Source organism: Dipteris shenzhenensis, chromosome 24 (genome assembly GCF_047967505.1).
Source record: "Dipteris shenzhenensis isolate YYH24624 ecotype China chromosome 24, Dip_SZ_1.0, whole genome shotgun sequence".
Taxonomy (NCBI): Eukaryota; Viridiplantae; Streptophyta; class Polypodiopsida; order Gleicheniales; family Dipteridaceae; genus Dipteris; species Dipteris shenzhenensis.
Window position 1 is genome coordinate 53,656,043 of NC_141619.1, and position 15,764 is coordinate 53,671,806.

At 36.0% G+C, this 15,764-nt stretch overlaps 2 pseudogenes; one reads left to right on the top strand and one right to left on the bottom strand.

The window, feature by feature from the left end:
- Positions 1-983: 983 nt before the first annotated feature.
- Positions 984-2,019, top strand: LOC147886779 (uncharacterized; annotated as a pseudogene).
- Positions 2,020-8,473: 6,454 nt separating this feature from the next.
- Positions 8,474-15,545, bottom strand: LOC147886780 (uncharacterized; annotated as a pseudogene).
- Between the last annotated feature and the right edge of the window lie 219 nt (positions 15,546-15,764).

A 15,764-nucleotide genomic window follows, 5' to 3' on the forward strand; every position in this document is an offset into this window, starting at 1 on the left:
TTTGTTTCAGGTGAAGAAAAGGAGCCAGAGGTGAGTGAACCTACAACTGCAGATGAACTAAAGGCATGGAAAGAGTGGAATGCAAAAGACAAGAAGGTGATGTATTGGCTATCTGCAGTCATTGACAACACTATGCTGGGGCATATCAGAAATGCAGAAAGTTCACATGCAGCTTGGACCACGTTTGAAAATATGTTTTCTGTAAACACAAAGGCACAGAAGATTCAGCTCAAGCAAGAGCTGAATACCTTGAAGAAAGGAACCATGACTGTCAATGAGTATGTTTTGAAAGTGAGGAGCATTGCAGATGCATTAGCAGCAATTGATGCAATGCCTGATGATGATGATTTGGTATCATCTACCTTGGGTGGACTTAACAATGAAAAGGCATGGAAGTCCTTTGTTACGTCTGTATATGTACGGAAGCCATTTCCAGATTTTGATGAGTTGATCTCTCTAATGATTACAGAAGAAATCAACATGCAGGGTACCAAATTTTAAACATTCCCCCTACCAAAAAGTCCAAATCATCTATAGCTATTGAAGATGTCACACATCTAGAAGGAGAAGGAGAAAGGAATGGCATTGGAAGGTGCTATTCTCACAGAGTAAGCAAATATACTCAAAGCATCAAATCTTCTCCTTTATGAAAAAATGACTGGTCATATGATTGTGGATGTGTCTATGCATGGACAAAATGCGCTTTATCTTGACATTGTCTCCTGAGGACACAAAGATGTTGGTGGAACATAATATTGAGATTTTTGACACTGCTTTACTTGTCTGTTTGAGGTTTGTGCCCTTACTTGGATTTTATTTAGATGTAATTTTTCAAGTTTCTTAACAATTTTATTTTACATATAGGTGTCTTATGAGGGATATTCTTGAGTCTTGCCATGCAAGTCTACATTATGGATCCGCTTGTTTTCGCATGTCTATTTAATAAGCAAGGGAAGTTACCAAGCTTCTTTAGAGATTTTGACATGTTGACATGCAATTTTATAATATATCCTTATGTAGAAGTGTAAGTCCTGATCTCTTCATGTTCAAGGAGTTTGAAGAATTAAATAGGGCATATTTTTTAAGCCTCTTTTTGCCTTTTCTCTATAGAGGACATTGAAGTCTTATTATCTTAAGAGATGTAATTTTTATGAATTCACTTTCAAGCATCCATGGAAGATGCAAAATGTGAGAAATTTTGGTTGATATTTTTTAATTTGGCTTTTTATTTCTTGTTTGATTGTTTTTTTGCCTGCACTACCAAAAAACTTATCCTAAGTCATCTTACTATATCACATAGTGACTACAAGCTAGAAGCTTTTAAATACTACAATCAAAAGGTTCCTCTTTAGATAGACTCAACTTTTTGTGGATGGATGGTTATTGAAAATCTTTGGAGATTTTTGGAATCAAAGTTCTAAATGACTACACTTATTGTAAGTTTTCATCACCTAGAATTGATTGGAATTGGTTTTAATTTTCCATCCATTTGTTAGTCAATTTTACTCTCTTTTTGCTTTACCTACATGATTATCCACAATCTTGGGTCAGTTGGGTGAGAGAGAAGGCTGTTTTTTTGATTTTAGAGGGATTGATCAGTCCATATGATCCAGACTCTCCACTACCACCTAAGGGAGAGGTTGCCTCTAAGAAGAAGAAAAGCATCATTTAGAAGAGCATCAAAGTAAAGAAAGTTCAACTCCCACCAAGAAGCAAGAAATTCTGAAGAAAAGAAAGCTCCCTACAAAGGAGATCTCTGAGAAGAAAAAGAGAAAAACCTTCAACAAGCCAAAGAGCTCAGGTAAGAAAGGCCCTCCATTGCCCTCCCCAATCAGATTCATGTCTCCAAAAAGGTATATAACTCGTGAAGAGCTTTAAGAAGAAACAACTTTTCAAGTGCCTAAGGAGTCAACTCCACAAGAACCTAAGGAGTCCAAGGAGCACTCTCCACAAGAGCCCAAGGAGCCAAAGGAGCCCCAAGATTCCAAGCAGCTAGTCGCCTCACCCCATAAAGGTTAAGTGCTAAGTCCCAAAACAACATTCAAATACTTTTGATCACAAGAAAATAAGAGAAAAAAAGTTCTTGATCATCCTAGTTCATCTCATGTTGTCAATTTCTCGAAACAAGATAGAGATGAAAACATCAAAGCTTAAATCATAATTAATCATAGGTAGAATGAATGGATTCACTAAAGCATTGATAGAGCTGCTAACCTCAATGGTCCAAACAAACTTCGAATTTTTCTTTGAAATTGTAACTTGGTGCCTACAATGATGTGTATAGTTTGCCTTGAAATGGGTATGAGTCATCTATAAGGATCTTCTTGGTTTATGTTAAGATGAAGCCAAACTAAAACAAGATAAAGTTGTGTACATCAAAAGAGTCAGCATAATCAAGAAGTGGAAGACTGAAATGATCATGAGAAAGGAGAATTTTCCTTAGTCTTTTTGGGCCAAATAAAAACACTATTCTTTGTTGAAATGAATTTTTTGACTAATGCAAACATGAATTCTTAAAGATTATGTAAAGTGAAAAGAATGGAAATATACATTTTGATCATTTAGGGCCATTCATAATGTAAAAAAACTCCAATATATGTATAGAAGTTACCTTTAAAAAAATCAACAAAAAGTAAGAGAAATCACCAAAGCGTTTGATGAGAAGCGCTTTTCAAACATACTGTTTCTACATTATGCACAAGTTACAATCACTCCAAGCCAATCCTTAGTGTAATAAGGAAAGGGTTGGAAATTAGAGATTACAATGAAAGAAGAGAATAATCAAAAGAAACACAATTCAACCAAAAGAGAACTTAAAAATATAGTCTTATATAACACAATTTGTAAGTAGCTCGAATGTCGCTGAATTGATGTGGAGATCAAGGAGTACTTGGCATCAAATTGTAGAGGCTAAAGGCTATGGATCTTGAGAAGAAAGTTCTCCTTCACATAGATTAAGGGTGATATGGTAGCAATGTAAGAGATGTACACACTAGATAGCCTCTCACACAAGAGACAGCTCTAAGAGAGGGTAGATAGAGAGATAGCATTATATCATCAAACTAGGACATCAAACTAGGATGTGTTAGTTTGGGAGAGGCAATGCTTAAAACATGTCTAAGTGTAGCACTATGGCATTACTCTCTTGATCTTCACTTATGGGTTGAGTTCAATGAAGAATGGGCTGCCCTTTTTATAGGTGAGGAAATAAGATGATCATTAGACTAAGGAATTAGCCCTAGTAAAGTAGCATTTGAATAATTGTTTAAAATGACAATATTAGGATTTAAAATATCAAAAAATTTATCATTTTTAGTCGTTGGTACTTCGTAGGTGTGCAAAGTGTAGCTGCCTTCCATTGACAAAGATAATATCCATGTGGCTCCCGCAGGGTGACTCCAACTTGTTTGTCTTGGTTTTCAAGGCATCTTTGAAGGGCCCCATTCACATGCTTGTGTCCTTTATTCTAAATCACTTATTTAGTTTGTAAAAAATTCTCAAGTAACTCCTTATCACTTAATTCACCTTTTGACCAGACCATTTTGTAGTATAGTTGTGAGAGGGTCTCACACTATTTTCGCATTGTTTTTGTTGTAACTTTTGATCTATAGCTCAGAATGACATGCTTCATAAGTTAAAATTGGACTACAAAAATTTTTTGACCTAAATTTGGCCTTTTATCTACACCTCTACCTCAAAAAATTTGGTTTGGATGGTTCCCCTTTGCTTTGGATACTTTATTCATGCAAGTATTTGAAGTAGACCCTCCTTCTGGTATGAGTCCAAGGGACGTATGCATTATTGAGGGAAATTTCTCAATAAAAAAAGGTGGAAAAAGAAGAAAAATAGCATCATGGCCTTTGGAGTTTGCAAAGGAGAAGATATGATTTGAGATACTTGAGTGATAGCGGGCCTAGCAGGCCAGATTAGGAGGTCATAGGAGACCAATAATGCACGATTATTTTCACTTGTGTGGTAGAGTGAGTGGGACTTATTTATTTTCATTTGGGAATATATAGGTTCTATATAGGGTAAGAAATAATAATAAGATAGTAGAAGCAAAAATACCAAGTCTTTTTTCCCACATTTAAGGGGCACAACCATTGATATCTTTCTCGTAGTACTTTGTAATGATAACGTATAACTATTTACCTTTGAAGTAAAAATAAAGATTATATAAGTATTTTCTTATGCATATGTACATAATAGGAAGTATAATTATGTAACAAAATAAATTTTCTAGTGCTTATTCTCACTATATGCGTGTCACAGCACAACAACACGAAAAGAAAAGTTGATTTTAATGATTGACTATTCATTGTCCGAGTCAACACACCCTTTTTGGGATTGTACTATACATTATTGAATTTTAACAAATGTTTCTTGAATGTGTATCTTTTGTCATTTTGACATCTATGTTCACATTTTAAAAAAAATTGTCAACATGAACAAAATGGAAAAGGAATGTGCTTTTGCAAAATTTTATCATATTGGTGAAACCATAGTGGCTTATCTAGCCCTTAGAAGTAGTTAAAATACAACTATTTTTGGAGGTAGACATGTAATGCACAAGGTTGCACCATCCATGCTAGTGCTCACAACAACATTATTAATTTTAAACCTATACTCATGGGATGTCTCATCTAAATACTCAAGGAATTCTCTGATATCCATTAGCTTCCAATTTGATGTGACTACAAGGCTTCTAGGCTCAATGAATGGATCGAGTTTGATTTTAAGTTCAAAATCTGGATAATTCTCCTCAGAGTTCAGAGGGACCCAGCTACTTAGCTTGCTTCTCCATCTCCTATAGTCATAACCCAGAATTAATGATTTGGTGATGACATAGTTGGTACGAAAAAGACAAAGAGTTTGGATTTATTTTACAACAAATTGTATGGCGTGTATGAAAAGTCTCCTTCTTATCCCAACCCTCACTAATAAGTACTGTGTTTAATTCAGAAATAGACTATCTTCTATTTAGCCACATCATTCTTGTCTTGTGCTATTCCATTGTTTTAAAACATGCCACAAAGACATGTAATGGCATGAACCACTTAATCTTTATCCACCTTGAAATTTTGCCTACACACATTGCTTTAAGAAAATATTTCTTAACTTTGGATTTGAAACTTGAGATGGTACTGGGATCTGGAGCTTCCCATTCAAGTGAACTAATTGTGGGAACATGCAATTCTTATAGTTTTCCTTGTGCATCTTCTCTTGTTGGAAATTTATATTCGGCAAAGTATACAAATAAGCCACTTGTTTTATAATAAGGTGGTAGCTTTTATGCATACAAAATATCTACAATCTCCTTGTGAATAGCCTTGAATGTGTCACTTAAGCTCTCAATAGGCTACCACTCTTCTATAGCTATAATTGTAAGCAATGAAAAAAGTAAATAGAGTTAGAGAACAATGAGAGAAACATCAAAATGCTCTATCAAGATGCTTATACATGGAGGATTTGCAATGAGCAAGTATGGAAATGGGGAGTATTTTTGATAGAGCATCTTGATCCGCTAGTTAGTGCAGCAAAACAAATTGACACAAAAAATGATGAATCAATTCATTTTCAATCAAAGTGGGGTAAGCAAGCACAGAACAGAAAATGAATTGATTTCAATTTTCCATTGTTAAAGGATCAAATTTTTGTCATCAAAATGGAAGGAAAATTCCTAAAATTAATGTCAGGTTTCTTCCAAAAGGAGTACAAAAATATGTTGGAGTGTTAAAGATGTGGAAAATTATGATGTAGAGAAGATGTAATATAGGAGAGCAAATTCTTGCCAAGGTGCTGAGACATTTCCCCATAATTCCTTGTATGGGCACAATGTGCATGTAGAGAAGATGTCATAGCAAAGCAAATTCTTGCCACAAGGATCTGAGACATTTTTCCATAACTCCTTATGGGCACAATGTTCATGTGTAAGCGGATAGCAAAATTGATGTCCTGGCATAAAACTAGTGCATCAATTGACATTGCTATGTGGGTTTTGGTGGATTCACTGACATGGAAAATATCAAAGAGAAGTGGGAGGACTTCCAGAGTGAATTTCAAATATTCAATTTGGCCTAGCCACGGATGGTGCAAATGCATTTGGCCTTCACAACTCATCTTGGAACACATAATCCATATGTCTCATAAACTACAATCTATCTTCTTAGAGCTAACAACAAAGAACAGGCACATTCTGCTTTCCTTGATTGTTTCAAGAAAACACAAGATCAAGAATATAAATGTGTATTTACAACCCTTGATTGAAGAGTTAGAGAAGCTATGGATTGGCATACATGTGCATGACATGTCAAGGAGATTTGGAAAAAGGCAAGCAACAATTCAAGGGATCTTCTTAGCTAACAACAAACATGGAGCACATTCTACTTCCCTTAATTTTTTCAAGAAAACACAAGATCAAGAATATAAATGTGTATTTACAACCCTTGGTTGAAGATTTAGAGAAGCTATGAATTGGCATACAGGTGCATGACATGTCAAAAAGATTTGGAAACGGCATGCAACAATTCAGGGGATCTTAATGTGGACTATGCATGACTAGCCATGCTATGGAGAGGCATAAGGTATGTAATTGTGCATAAATGCTTACTATAAATAGACATTTGCTTCTTTTTAAATTTTTAATAGCATGTACTTTTTGTAGGATTAACTTACTTTGTATAACATGCATGTCCCACATGTGGGCAAAGATTGGATGCACAATACTCTTAACATCTAGGGAAGATGGTGTATGAGGGTGCTTGCCAATATTTACCCTTGAAATATCTGGTGCAAGAGGGATTCTTAAGGAAACCTCCCTCCATGCTCCGTGTTAGTGATTGGAGGCATACATGGGATTTTCATCAATCTACGGCACCTAGTGGTATGAAATAGCCCTTTCTCTTCCATAACCTACCATACTAGGAAGATCTTTTGTGATAAGACATTTGATCACCCTATGCACACTTTTCAAGAATGTGGAAGACTATCACAAGAGCCCACAATAGTAGTTTTATGGAAGACTATCATAATACACTATGAGAGAATGGTGTGCTTGCTATGGATTATTACTACACCGCTGGAGAGAGAATCAACAAAGGAAGAGAAAGCAAGTAGGGGGAGGTGGAGAGAGGAGATTTAGCATGCTACTACCACATGCATTACTGTGCTTATTACCGCAGCTATTTCCGTGCTTATTACCGCTTTCACATTTTTTAAAAATGCCACTTGTTCCATTTGTTCTGCTTTCTCTGTTTCTCCCATCATCTCTCTCCCCCTCTCTCTTCCCCATCATCTCTCTCCCTCTAAATTTCTCTCTCCCTGGTCCATTGAAATGGCTCCATCCCATTGGTGGAAGGAACATACTTGGGATGCGATGTAGGCAAGAAATGGTGGTTGTTGGGATATATCACTTTCTTTAGGAGCACAAGCCTCTCTGTCACCAACAATGGACCACAAATTGGACATGTGCTATGACTAGATGTGGATAAAAGTAGAGCATTTGTACAAACAAGAAGGGTCAGCACACTTTTTGATACATGTTGATATATACATAGGAAATAAAAATAAAATATGGGCATACCAAAGATATCTTCAAAGCTTGGAAAGTCATTTATCATCCACAAGAGAATACCCTTCACTAAAGCATGTCGATCTCGAGGACTAGAAACATCCATCACCTTGATGCCTCACCACAACTATTGGAGCTCCTCAATAAGAGGCTCTAGGTAAACGTCGATGTTTTTTGCCTTATACTTTACACACACACACACACACACACACACATACACATATGCACACACACACACACATCAAGCTATCACAAGTAGTAAAAAGTGTACCTCATTGTGCACCATTATAAAATAGTCTCTCTCCATTAAGCATATGGCTCCCAATCAATAAAATAGCCTCTCTCCATTATAAAATAGTCTCTCTCTCTCTCTCTCTATCACACACACACACACACATCAAGATATCAAGTAGTAAAAAGTGCATCATCTTAATGTGCACCATTATAAAATAGGCTATCTCCATTAAGCATATAACTCCCAATAAATAAAATATACTCTCTCCATTATCAAATAGGCTCTCTCTCTCTCTCTCTCTCTCTCTCTCTCTCTCTCTCTCTCTCACTCTCACTCTCTCTATCTCTCTCTCTCTCTCTCTCACACACACACATCAAGTTGTAAAGTAGTAAAAAGTGCACCTTAATACACATAGCATTATAAAATAGACTCTCTCCATTAAGCATATCGCCCCCAATCAATAGAATAGGCTCTCTCCATTATAAAATAGGCTCTCTGCCATGCACTACAAATGGGTTGTGGATCTAGTCACAATGTCTCTGGGACTATGGCAGATGAGATATTTAGTTCTTGCGCGAGAGTTCTTGATCAACTAGGTTGGTGAAGGGTGAGCATCGAGGACAAAAATCGCACTTGCAAATTCTTACTTTTGATGATGTAATTTGCCGTTATGGATGTGTGGATAAATGATGATCCAGAAGAACATGATGGGTGGAAACAACCCCCATCTGCACAGGAGTAAAACAAGAAGAATAGTGCCTGGTACAAATAAGTAAATGAGGAATAAAGCTTGCAACGGCATGTGGCCGCACCAACGGCACAATAATGTTGACAAAAGGCTCCAATTGTATATAACACATATTTAAGAATTTTGGAAATTATTCAAGTCCCATTCTTGAGAATGGGACTTGCAATAGTAGTGTTATATATTCTTTTTCTGCTTAATAAACTTGAATGTGTTCATTTCATGTCTAATAGTAGTGCTGGATCCTCCCTATATTGCATGGGTCTTTTTTAAAAAGTTGTTTGTCCTTGGTATGTGAATCATGAATAGGCAACCAAGGAGCGAGTGAGTCTTGCCTTTGCAATGCTCACTTGAATCGCATTATTTGTCTAACTTTGAAATATCATCACACTTTCATTAACCCTTTTTATGCAAACTCCAATCATTTTCTAGTTCAATAATAAAGTTACAATGTAAGACTCTCTTGCTCATACACATAGCGGATTCAAATATTCCTAATCGTTGGACTTAGCCTAAATGGAAGGGGCTGTACATTAGCATGTTATGATATAAAATTACACATTATTCTAGCATTTTACAACAATCATTTTTCTCATGTTTTCATATGAACATTGATACAAACTCTTTAAGTACCTTGAAAAATTGATGGTGTTGTAGTAATGTTTCTCATATCTTGCAAAGCTAGCATAAATTTGCATGCATAGTCCTTTAGACTTTGTTATACATCTCTTGAGACAATTTAATAAAAATGTTTGTATGCCAATGTGTACAAACATGAGGTGTCTATAACAATAATAATCACTTCAGAGAAGTATCAAATTGAGTTGAACGCACAACGTACAACAATTTCTCATGTGAAAGAGATATATTAAACTAATATCCAACCACGTCGTATTCGGCATACAACCAATTTGCATCTTATACATGGATAGTACACCCACTCCAAAAGAAAGGTGTCACGATTAACACCGTCTGGTATTGGTCCATGAAGACCACTCATAGCTCTTGGTTGTTGCTACTAATTGATTTCTATCATATTATCAACACTATCAATCCCTAAACACTTTGCTCTCTCTCTCTCACTGTCTTACTCTATCTTGAGTCTTATATGCAGTCGAAGAACTACTAGTCATCCCATGGAAATAAGTCATACAATTTAAGTGAGCTTGATCGTAGTTTGGTGCCATATGTGCATGCATGGCTCTCTCTCTTTCTCTCTATGTTCAATCTACTCGTTGCATGCCTGACTGAGCTTGAGGTGTTTGCAAGCTATTGCGAGTGTAGTCCTTAATCTGCTTGTCATGATTCCAAGCTCTTCAGTTGTCATTAATGTTTGAAAGCGTTTATCATGACAAATCAAGGCAAGAACACCAACCAAAACTCTTGACATGTATATAGTTTTCGTAAGTTGCCTAAAATCTTGATAGATCAGGTATCCAAAACTACCTCACATTCTCTAGCCATGCTCGATCTCCACACACTAGGCTGAAGTGTACAGAGATCAGGACCATCAGGCCATAATCTCCTCTTTGATGATGATAAAATCCTATGTTCATGTGTGTGACATACGTCGACACACAAGTCTCCAAAGAACTATTGGTCATCCCATAGACATGTATCTAGTCTTCATAAGTGGATCAAATATCAATATATTAGGTATACACCAATAGCTCATGGTTAATATTCTTACAACCCTTCCTAAGTTCTAGATATGCAATCTTTTTCCTGAACACTATTGCTCTTAGATAGAGATCAACTCTTCATCAAAATCGATGTACACACAAGCTCTTCTTCAGTGTCTCTTTATTTTTTCTTTTCTCTCTCTACTTTCTCTTACTTTCTCACTCTTTATCTCTCTCACTGTCTATTTCTCTCTAAAACCTAAATCTATACATGCTAATATAACATAGCGTATATATATCCACCCATACATACATACATACATACATATATATATATATATATCCACCCATACATACATACATACATACATACATACATACATACATACATACATACATACATACATACATATATATATATATATATATATATATATATATATGTATATGTATATGTATATATGCATGTACGAGAGGGCTAGTGCTTAAGGAGCCCGAAGAGAAGAAACATGAGGAGGCAAAGAAAAAGCTAAATGAAAGTGACATTAAATACTTACAGAAGCTTCATCTCGATAATATTTTGCAAACTTGTACAAATAGAAACTTGATCTCGGCTTTTGACCTAGCTTGGGCCTTTGCAGTGCTTCTAAACCTTGGAGATACTGGATGATGCCTACAATGTTTCTACAAGTCTCTAATGTCACTTTCTTCACGCTTGCTTTTACTCTACTACCTCATGCTTCTTCTCTGTCTCCCTAGGCACTAGCTCTCATGCCTTTCACCCCTCCTAGATCTTGGTACATGTCAATTTCTTTTGTGTATTTTATTTATAGTATCAGCTTCCAATGTTTGTTTCATAGTTACATGAAACTCTCCAAAAAAATCTAACTTCCAATGTTTGTTTCATAGTTACACAAAACCCTCCACCAAAAGATCTAACTATTGGACCAAATCTCCGAAACACTGATACTTGAGGCCAAAACTTTAGGGGATTTCGGCTGTCATGTTGCTATGTCTTATGCCTCGATGTTAGGTTTTGCTATGCGATCAATGTTTCTTAGTTATCATTTTCATTTTCGTCAATTTTAATTCTATTTTTGTTTTTTTTACTGGTTCAGTTTTCGTTTTGCCATTTCAGTTTCCATTTAACTTTCCGTTTTTGTCTAACTTTCCATTTTTGTTTTTGTTTTAGTTTTCGTTTAACTTTGAATTTTCATTTCCATTTTAGTTTTGTCATTTTCAATAACTATGGTTTGTTTGTTTATATCTCTTGTTTCGTTCAATGCATGTACATGTGCATGTGTGCATGCGCGCATGCAATTATCTGTGCATGTGGATATGCATGTGTGAGTGTGTGCATGTATGTGTGCATGTGCACGTGTATGTGTACATGTGAGTGTGCATTTTTGTGTATTCATGAGTGTGTGTGTGTGTGTGTATGCATGAGTGTGCATGTGTATGTGTGCATGTGAGTGTGTGTTTTTGTGTATGTGTGAGTGTGTACATGTACATGTGTGTTTTTTTATATGTGTGAGTGTGTGCATGTACATGTGAGTGTGCACATGAGTGTGTACATGTGAGTGTGAGTTTTTGTGTATATGTGAGTGTGTGCATGTATGTGTTGTTCAATGAATGTTTTTGTGTATGTGTAAGTGTGTGTTTGTGTGTATGTGTGAGTGTGTGCATGTATATGCTATTGAGTGTGCATTTTCTTGTACTTATGCATGTATGCATGTTTGAGTGTATTTGAGAAAAGAGAAAAGCTAAATATAATGCTACGATGAGAGCTTACATCGCCTAGATAGTTGATTTCATCCTCAATGCTCGAATTTTGTAGCTTTTGCTTCGCCTATTTTTGTGCTCTCTCTCAGCTTCAGCAAAGAGAGTGAGTGCTTATTTATAAAAAAAAAACCCAACATCATTGGTATCCAGGTATCGACGCTATTTAAGACGTCGATAAAATATACTAACGCTACATTGGTATATTATATCAAAACGATTGCATCGGTATATTTTATTGATGTCAGAAGTAGCATTGGTATAACATATCGACGTAATAAAAGCATCGGTAAAACACACCGATGCCATGCGTCAATATATTATACTGAAACGATTTTTACTAAGCGTCGATATTTTCTACCAATGCTAACCTGTCATTGATATATTTTACCAATGATATTACGACAAAATTGTGTACCAAAGCCATAGGTTAGCATCGGTATGCTCCGTATTCCTTGTAGAGTGAATCCAAATGAAGCGGAAGAAATTTTCTTGATGTGGATTATGATTATTCATGTATGATATATTGAGTATGTACAAAGAAATAGATGTGAGAGAAGTGAAAGGAGAAGAGATTAGAGTTTCCCTCCCAAGCTCTATTATTGCCTGTAGGAAATAAAGATACTGCAGGGAGAGATGTATGTATAATAGCAAGGAGATCCTAGAGATATAGAAGAGGAAGAGATATTTAAGAGAGAGTAATTCAATAAAGTTGAATATTAAGATACTCACCTTGTGCACTTAGTTTTTCTTTACAAGAAGGTTGCTTGATGTTTGGCAAAGTTGTTGCTCCACCATCAAGTAGCTAGAGATCAAGAGAGATGCTCCAAGAGAGATGGAGATAGCATTATAGATAGAATTAGCATTAGAGTCAAGGGTGAAAATAGATATAGAGATAGAAATAAAAACAAAACTTGGGTTAGATACCAAAATTAAAAAAAAAACTAGCAAAAATACAAGCACAAACAACACATTTTACTTAATGAGCTCTTTAAGAGTAATCATCGCCTTAATGAAGAGAGATGGACAGGCAAAACTTTAAGCTCTTCTTCATCGGCAAGTGTAGCACTAAGAAAGTGTAGAATTATGTTTCTAAACTCTTAATATTTACTCATACATTGTCCAAAATGAATACTGGAGTGCTCTTTTTATAGGTGAGGTAACCTTGCTTACGATAATCACATGATTAGGCTAAAGAATTAGCCCAAATGAAATATCTTTTGAATATTTCTTCAAATAAAAAATATTAGGACTTAAAATAAAATAAAATTCAGCATATTTGGTCGTCATCATCAATGTTCCATGTGGATGCATCATGTATGTGGGTCCTACCTAGACATCATGCATGTGCCTCTAGTAGCAGGGTGTTCCAACTTATCAATCTTCATCTTCAAAGCATCTTTGAGATGTCACATTCACATGGTTGTGTCTTTTATCCACAAAAATGCTATTTTAATTTTGAAATTACCTAAAAAGATTTATTTTCATCTTTATTTATATATTTTCCAACCATTGTTGCAGTGGTGTTGTGAGAGGGTTTTTCATTGTTTTGGCTATAACTTTTGATTTGTAACTCGGATTGACATGCTTCAAAAGGAAAAATTGGACTACTCAAAATTTTGGCCTGATTTTGGCGTTTTCTTCATGCTCATACCTCAAATTTTGTGGTTTGGATGGTTTCCATTTACTTTTTGAAGATTGCCTTCTTCAAAAAAACTAGGTCCTCCCTCTTATTTGTGTCCAAGGAAGAATTCATGATTAAACAAAGGTGTAAATGATAAAAATACCAAATTGACTTTTGGTTTTTTTAATAAGAAGATATGAGTGAAGATACTCAAGTGCCATTGGGCCACCTAGGTAGGGCATAATAGAAGGCCTATAATGCAAGATGCTTTCATTTGAGGTAGTGTGAAATTCACTTGGACGTATTCATTTTTATTGGGCATATTACTAGTTATAAGGTCTAACTAGGCTTCAATATGATAATGAGATAGTATAAAAAAATATCAATACTTTTTTCCTCATATTTAAGAAGCACAGCCATTGATATTTTTTTTGCAGTACTTTCTAAAGGTAAATATTAAGGTGAAGTAGAATACTTTACTTATGCATATACATATTATATGAAGTATACTTATACTTAAAAGTGTCATAAAGTAAATCTCTTAGTATCCATTCCCACTATGTATGTCTCACACCATGAAATCGACCCCCTCTAAACCTACACATCCTCCTTTGGTATGTGCCACATTTGGTTGATGTAGGTTCAATCGTCTTGTAAATGATTGCTGTTGTGATCTTCATTGACATCCTCCAAATCTTCATCTTCACTTTGATCTTCATCCTCCGCCTTTTGCTCATCTTATCTACGAGTGTCTTTTCTTCTCCTAAACACTTTGATCCTCTTACCTTTGCAATGGAAACTTTTACTTCTATCCCATCTAGTTCACATAAGCTATAGGTTACATTGTCATGCATATTCTTTATGACATATGGTCAAACCATCTTTTTGAGAATTTATGCATGGTTTTGTGCTGGTTACCAAGGCTACTATCATAAACCAAAATCCAATCACCTTTCTCACTTGCTTTGCTCCTGAGTTGATGTCTCTTATCAAAGTAGTCTTTGTTTTTTATCCTCATGCTTTTCAATCACTCTTTTGCACCTTCAACATCTTCAAGTGTTGTTTCTAGTTTTCTTAATTATGCATAATGCAAGGAGATCTTTCCTATTAAGCCCATCATACCAAAGTAGTACATTCCATTCGGGAATTGTTTTTAGTATTGGCATCAACAACCAGTTTTTGACCATACATGAGCTTTGCAAGCATATAGCCATTTTTACTGAGCTATGTGTTGTATGATTAGTCCATAAAGCATATGGTAAGAATTTGGGCCATTCACCAACTCTTTCTTCTTCACAAGCCTTGGCCAAAGCTTTGATGACTAGAGGATGCCCTCTTTCACTCTTTCCATTGCCTTCACGGTTGTACGCTATAGTAAGGAAAAGTTTAATTCCTAATTTAGAAAAGAAATCTCTTGCTTTCTCAACATCTAACTCACTTCTATCTACAAACAGTGATTTTAATATTGCTCGCTGGGGCCTAGGAGTTGTAGGCCGGTCTAGATGGCAACAACACCCACTGGGTTCAATGACAAACTATGGCACTTACCTTATGCACTGCTTCATGAAGACCACAACATATGATTCAATGCAAGGTTTTGCACCTCTCCAGGGAGAGTGCTACAAAGTCACAATAAGGACATGACTATGAAGAGCTTAAGTGGCTGACATGACACTGAGAATTACACAGAGAGATAGAGAGAGAGAGATACTACATGCTTTCATTCATGAACACTTGCTATTATAAGAGACTCATGTATATTGAACTTACTCTCATGCACTCTCTATATTCACCAATCCTTATACATAGGGTCGCCACTCTTTATATACAACTCGACCTTGCTGTCAACATTATTGTGCCACTGGTGCCAGTCGCATTCCTTGGTGAGCTTTATTCCTCATTTACTTATTTGTACCAGGCGTTGTTCTTGTTGTTTTATTTCTACATAGATGGGGGTTGTTCCCACCCATTGTGTTCTTCTGGATCACTACTTAGCACACCTACTTAGCACGCCGCCCGGACTGGGATCCAAATCTTCATACCCAAAGTGGATGGCCCGAAGGTCTTTCTTGAGTAGCCGAAATAAGATCCAAGACCCTGAGTACTTTGGCTTGTGCTAACCTTCATGGCCTTTGCTTGCAGGCTGTTTTGATATTCATCAATCATCATCAGACGGGCCTGATAAAATC